Source organism: Ascaphus truei, chromosome 8 (genome assembly GCF_040206685.1).
Source record: "Ascaphus truei isolate aAscTru1 chromosome 8, aAscTru1.hap1, whole genome shotgun sequence".
NCBI lineage: Eukaryota > Metazoa > Chordata > Amphibia > Anura > Ascaphidae > Ascaphus > Ascaphus truei.
The window spans coordinates 68,772,066-68,778,065 of NC_134490.1; the positions used below are offsets into that span (position 1 = coordinate 68,772,066).

Below are 6,000 nucleotides of genomic sequence, written 5' to 3' on the forward strand. Positions count from 1 at the left end.
GCCTGAGGCACAGGGAGATAAAGTGACTTGTCCAAGGTCACAAGGAGCTGAGACCGGAATTGAACCCAATTCAACAGAGTCTGTGCCTTTACCTCACTGAGCCACTCCTTTCTTACCCATATACAGTATGTCAAGAAGCCAATAACACATAGATAATTATGTGCCTATTTCCATTTACATTGTTAACTAGGTGTTAACAACCTACTGCCATATTAGACAAGGGTGTTACTCTGACATTCACAAAAAATGGTGCACAGCCTTAGAACACTTTGGCATGGTCACTTCAAATGAGTGGCCTTTTACATGTCCTAAAGCTTAGTAACGTTGGGTAAATCTGGGCTACAGAGGCTTTTAAAATATTCTCTTATAGGATATATATGCCCTTCATAATCTAAATGCATGGAGGCGATATTCAATCTGTTACATACAATTCAATGAATGGGAAAACCAAAGATGTAATTAGTTACTATCTTACTATAAGCAGAGATTTAAATCTGACATCTCCCCTCTCCATCAACAGAAAAGATGCAGCCTTAGAATGAGTAACAGCAGGGGTTTTAAACTGGCACAAAAGTGACCATGTGTTGTAGAAAGAACATATACACTAAATGCTGTAGTTAGCATTTCAAACAAAGCCAGCAAAAGTGAGGCCTCAGACACGCTTACCGCTGGCGTGCTGAGGCGCGCTGAGGCTCAGGGAAAGCGGGTGCTTTCCCTGGCCTTGCGGTTGCTTACCGCAAGCGCTCTCAGCAGCCATCAGGGGGCGGTCCGGGGGCGGGCGCGTCACTGGCCGGGGGCGGGCCAGTGATGTCACGGAGCTGGTTCGCCCTCATTGGGCGAACCGCTCATGTGACCGGCCTGTCTCGCCGGCAAGCGGGGGAATTTTAAATTCCCTTAAGACCTACGCTTCCTCAAGCGCGCGGACGCGCAGGTGAGCCCCTACTAAAGCCACTCTAATTGCGACTGTAGGGGCTCAGTGCTGAGCGGGAGCGCGCATCAGCACGCTTCCGCCAGCAAGCGCCAAACATGGCCAAGGCCTAAGATGTCTAAATGCCATTAGTACCTCTACTTGTATGTGGATTGTCCCTGAATGATATGCCAAGCAGCATGATTCCAGTTAGTGATGCGTATTGCATTGAAAGAGAGGAGGGGGAGACTTCAATAGCAATGTCTCATGGACAGTGTTCGACAAACCTATACATTTGCTCGCCCCGGGCGAGTGGATTTAACCCCCGGGCGAGTAAATATTGGCCCAAGCAGCACACGTTTGGTATTAGGTGGCGAGTAGATTTTTTTGTGTGGCGAGTAGATTTTTTGGTGATTTGTCAACCACTGCTCATGGACATAAGGGAAAAAGCAAATTATTGACCGTTGTGATCATGAGAAACGAACACAATATATATTTAAAAAAAGAAAAAATCAGCCCACGTATGTGTGTGTGTGTGTGTGTGTGTGTGTGTGTGTGTGTGTGTGTGTGTGTGTGTGTGTGTGTGTGTGTGTATGTGTGTGTCTATAGATGTGCTAATACCCAGTCACTATATTATCAACACAATAAGTTTTACAGTTTTTTTTATCCCTTAATTAAAAAAAAAAAAAAAAGATAATGATTTCAAAGACAGTAATTTTCTAAAGAACATTCAGTTTTTCTTTGGTGGGGGGGGGGGGGGGCCCTTCAAGTTACACCAATCTAATTATGCTTTTAATTCCAGGTTCTAATTATATGGCCTGTTGGGACATGGAAGTGAAGTACAAGTTGCCCTGCAGTATTTCTTTTGTTTCATGTTATATTGGGTCAGTGACTGGCAGCTCACCCCCTGCTGCTCTGCTGGCAGCACATGGAGCGAGCGACCACTGCCTGCTTGTGTTGTATTATATTGTATTGTATTTATAGAGCCCCAGTCTGTATGCCGTGTTTGGCATAGATATTATACAAGACAAAATACAGTGAAGAATAATACAAAATAGGTGAAAGTGTCCATTGAGGGAAAGATCTAACTCAGGGGTGGGCAAGTCCAGTCCTCAAGGGGTAAGGTTTTCAGGATATCCCTGCTTCAGCAGAGGTGGCTCAGAGACTGAGCCACCTGTGCTGAAGCAGAGATATCCTGAAAACCTGACCCCTTGAGGACTGGAATTGCCCACCCATGGTCTATGATCTAACTATATTCGTCACCCCGAGTTGCAAAGATATATACAGACATCAGTGTTTAGTTACTAAGAAAAATCATTAAAGGTCAAAACACAATAATTTCTAGTATGCATGTTGACCATCCACAATTCTTACACACGCACACATCTACCTCTTGCATGCACATGCACGCACACCTGTTACATATGCACACATCCGGGCTCTGTAATGCTGGAGGGGATTGCAGAGCACAGCACAAACCTGTCTGGATTAACATGAAAAGGCAGCATAAACCAAACAGAAAATCCCTGCCCCTCTCCCCCCCCCCCCCCCTCCCTCCTGTTTGTTACAGGATCTGAGCTGCTCTCCTGTACCTAAGAGGGGAGCACAGTCACCCCATTCAGAGAGCAGTAACAATGAGAGTGCAGGAAGGGAGGGGGGGGAGAAGAGAGCAGTAACAATGAGGAGGGGGGAGAAGAGAGAGCAGTAACAATGAGGGTGCGGGTGGACAGAAGAGAGCAGTAAAAATGAGGGTGCGGGGGGGCAGAAGAGAGCAGTAACAATGAGGGTGCGGGGGGGCAGAAGTGAGCAGTAACAATGAGGGTGCAGGGGGAGAAGGGAGCAGTGACAGAGGGTGCAGGGGGAGAGGGAGCAGGGACAGAGGGTGCAGGGGGAGAAGATAGCAGTGACAGAGGGTGCAGGGGGAGAAGGGAGCAGTGACAGAGGGTGCAGGGGAAGAAGGGAGCAGTGACAGAGGGTGCAGGGGAAGAAGAGAGCAGTGACAGAGGGTGCAGGGGGAGAAGAGAGCAGTGACAGAGGGTGCAGGGGGAGAAGAGAGCAGTGACAGAGGGTGCAGGGGGAGAAGAGAGCAGTGACAGAGGGTGCAGGGGGAGAAGAGAGCAGTGACAGAGGGTGCAGGGGGAGAAGAGAGCAGTGACAGAGGGTGCAGGGGGAGAAGAGAGCAGTGACAGAGGGTGCAGGGGGAGAAGAGAGCAGTGACAGAGGGTGCAGGGGGGGAAGAGAGCAGTGACAGAGGGTGCAGGGGGAGAAGAGAGCAGTGACAGAGGGTGCAGGGGGAGAAGAGAGCAGTGACAGAGGGTGCAGGGGGAGAAGAGAGCAGTGACAGAGGGTGCAGGGGGAGAAGAGAGCAGTGACAGAGGGTGCAGGGGGAGAAGAGAGCAGTGACAGAGGGTGCAGGGGGAGAAAAGAGCAGTGACAGAGGGTGCAGGGGGAGAAAAGAGCAGTGACAGAGGGTGCAGGGGGAGAAGAGAGCAGGGACAGAGGGTGCAGGGACAGAAGAGAGCAGGGACAGAAGAGAGCAGGGACAGAGGGTGCAGGGACAGAGGGTGCAGGGACAGAGGGTGCAGGGACAGAGGGTGCAGGGACAGAGGGTGCAGGGACAGAGGATGCAGGGACAGAGGGTGTAGGGACAGAGGGTGCAGGGGAGAGGGAGCAGTGACAGAGGGTGCAGTGACAGAGGGTGCAGGGGGAGAAGGGAGCAGTGACAGAGGGTGCAGGGGGAGAAGGGAGCAGTGACAGAGGGTGCAGGGGGAGAAGGGAGCAGTGACAGAGGGTGCAGGGGGAGAAGAGCAGTGACAGAGGGTGCAGGGGGAGAAGAGCAGTGACAGAGGGTGCAGGGGGAGAAGAGAGCAGTGACAGAGGGTGCAGGGGGAGAAGAGAGCAGTGACAGAGGGTGCAAGGGGAGAAGAGAGCAGTGACAGAGGGTGCAGGGGGAGAGGGAGCAGTGACTATGAGGGTGCAGGGGGAGAGGGAGCAGTAACTATGAGGGTGGAGAGGGAGCAGTGACAGAGGGAGTAGGGGGAGAGGGAGCAGTGACTGAGGGTGCAGGGGGCGAGGAAGCAGTAACAATGAGGGAGGTGTAGTGCTAACGTGCAGTGAGAGAGGGTGGAGGGGTGCACATATGTTGTAGTGCTGTGTTTCTAGGTGCAGATATGCTGAGGGTGCCCCCAGACACGGCGAGTTAAAGGTGTGGGGGGGGGAGCACTCAGTGACAATGTCCCTTACCGTGTTACCGCTGGGAGGTCGCAGAGGGTGTTTTCGGTGCTGGGATCCCGGGGTAAAGCTGCAGTTTGCACGGAGAGCACTGAGCGTCTCCCGGAGATCTGCGCACGTTCTCTCTGCAAGGCAGAGTTCTCTCCAGCGCCGCCTGCCGGGAGAGCGCAGTACTCCTCCATCTCATCATTGGACTGAGATATACAATATATATACACAGTATATCGCTTTTTCGCAGTCATACACTCCTATTTATTGTCCGAGAGCTTCAGTACTGGCTGTCTGAACCATATCATACAATAATGGGGTTTAGTGAATGTAAACATGTTTCACTGCGTCCAAACACAGGCTTTCCAACACTTTACACAGGAAAATAGTTACTTTGTTTTACCTGGGATAGAGATATTTCCAGGACGCTGAGTCCTGTGGAGGTCACTTAACATACTGTATGCAGTTAACCAATAAAACGTTTGAATATATATCTGTATGTACTTATATACACATATTGAGCCCAGGAATATTTATTTAAAACGAATATTTATTTTTACTTCTGTCTCTGCACGTTCTTCCTACCAACCAATTAGATTGTAAGCTCTTCGGAGCAGGGACTTCTTTTCCTAAATGTCACTTTTATATCTGAAGCGCCTCTTCCCATTATGTGTTATTTGTTTTATTTGTTATTTATATGATTGTCACGTATATTACTGCTGTGACGCGCTATATACATTAATGGCGCTATATAAATAAAGATATACATACATGCATACAAACAATCTTCTTTTTTTTCCTTTTTTTTCTCCTCGTTTTACCAGTAAACGGTGTCACCAATGTCACCAATCCATAGCTGATCTAATTAGCTGCAGCATCCAAACTTCAAATATGCCAAAATGACAGTGACACATTGGAAAATAGAGGTACAGTAAGTCTTCATTAGGTACATGATCCAAAAATAGTTGCCGTACTTGCTACTGTACATAGGTACATTTTGAGGGTACCGCCTTCCAAACACTTAATCATGTTCTGTTATTAGTCTTACTAATTTTTTTAAGTTAGGCCCTAACGATGGCATCTTCATAGCTACCTGAATATTCACGTCTTTTCTTACTGAGTGACCATTTGCACAAACACACGTTAACCGCACAAACCATGTTTAAATGTGGCCATTCATTATGGAGACTAGAAAACCATACAAATCCAGTCATTGCCAATGTGCCCGGCTAAATTGTATGTTATGTTCCTTGTCGGGACATCGCTGCTTTTACCTACAATTGCCATGATCCAACTGGAGCAATTATAGGTAGTGACCACTGGCATTTAGCACGTTTGTTTGAAGATGTATTTAAAGAGCAGTTAGTGCATATGTAAAGATTCTTGTTGGACAGCAGTGACCAACGCCAGTCCTCAAGGGCCACCAAGAGGTCAGGTTTTAAGGATATCCCTGCTTCAGCACAGGTGGCTCAATCAGTGGCTCAGTCGAGCTGAAGCAGGGATATACTGACAACCTGACCTGTTGGTGGCCCTTGAGGACTGGTGTTGCCGCCCCTGCTGTCAAGCTTTTCTGCAGTGCTAAGTGTCAGCCTGGCGAAGCAAAATCCCTGATCGTACAGAAAACTTGACCAAGAGCTCTTACCAAAAGGGCAGCGTAGGAAGACAGTGTAACAATAAATCATACGTATGCTGTATAGTTAAAGTAATATAGGCACACAATGCATGTCGCCTCATCTGGGGTGGAATCTTGGCAGCACATTTCTTGCTATCTTCCCCGTCGTGACGTCATCCAGTGCGGCTTCCTATTGGCCAACATGATGCAGGAGCTTTAAACTTTGCAGAGATACCGGCGTCCCCTTTGGAGGTCTCTATCT

The 6,000-nt window shown here is 48.7% G+C and overlaps 1 protein-coding gene across 3 annotated transcripts in view; it reads right to left on the reverse strand.

The window, feature by feature from the left end:
- Positions 1 to 4,298, reverse strand: part of SEMA4G (semaphorin 4G) — a 165,600-nt gene extending 161,302 nt beyond the window's left edge. For all 3 annotated transcript variants that reach the window (XM_075612468.1, XM_075612469.1, XM_075612470.1), the window contains exon 1: positions 4,151 to 4,298. The gene's annotated coding sequence lies outside the window, so the exon portion shown is untranslated. The remainder of the gene's footprint in view (positions 1 to 4,150) is intronic.
- Between the last annotated feature and the right edge of the window lie 1,702 nt (positions 4,299 to 6,000).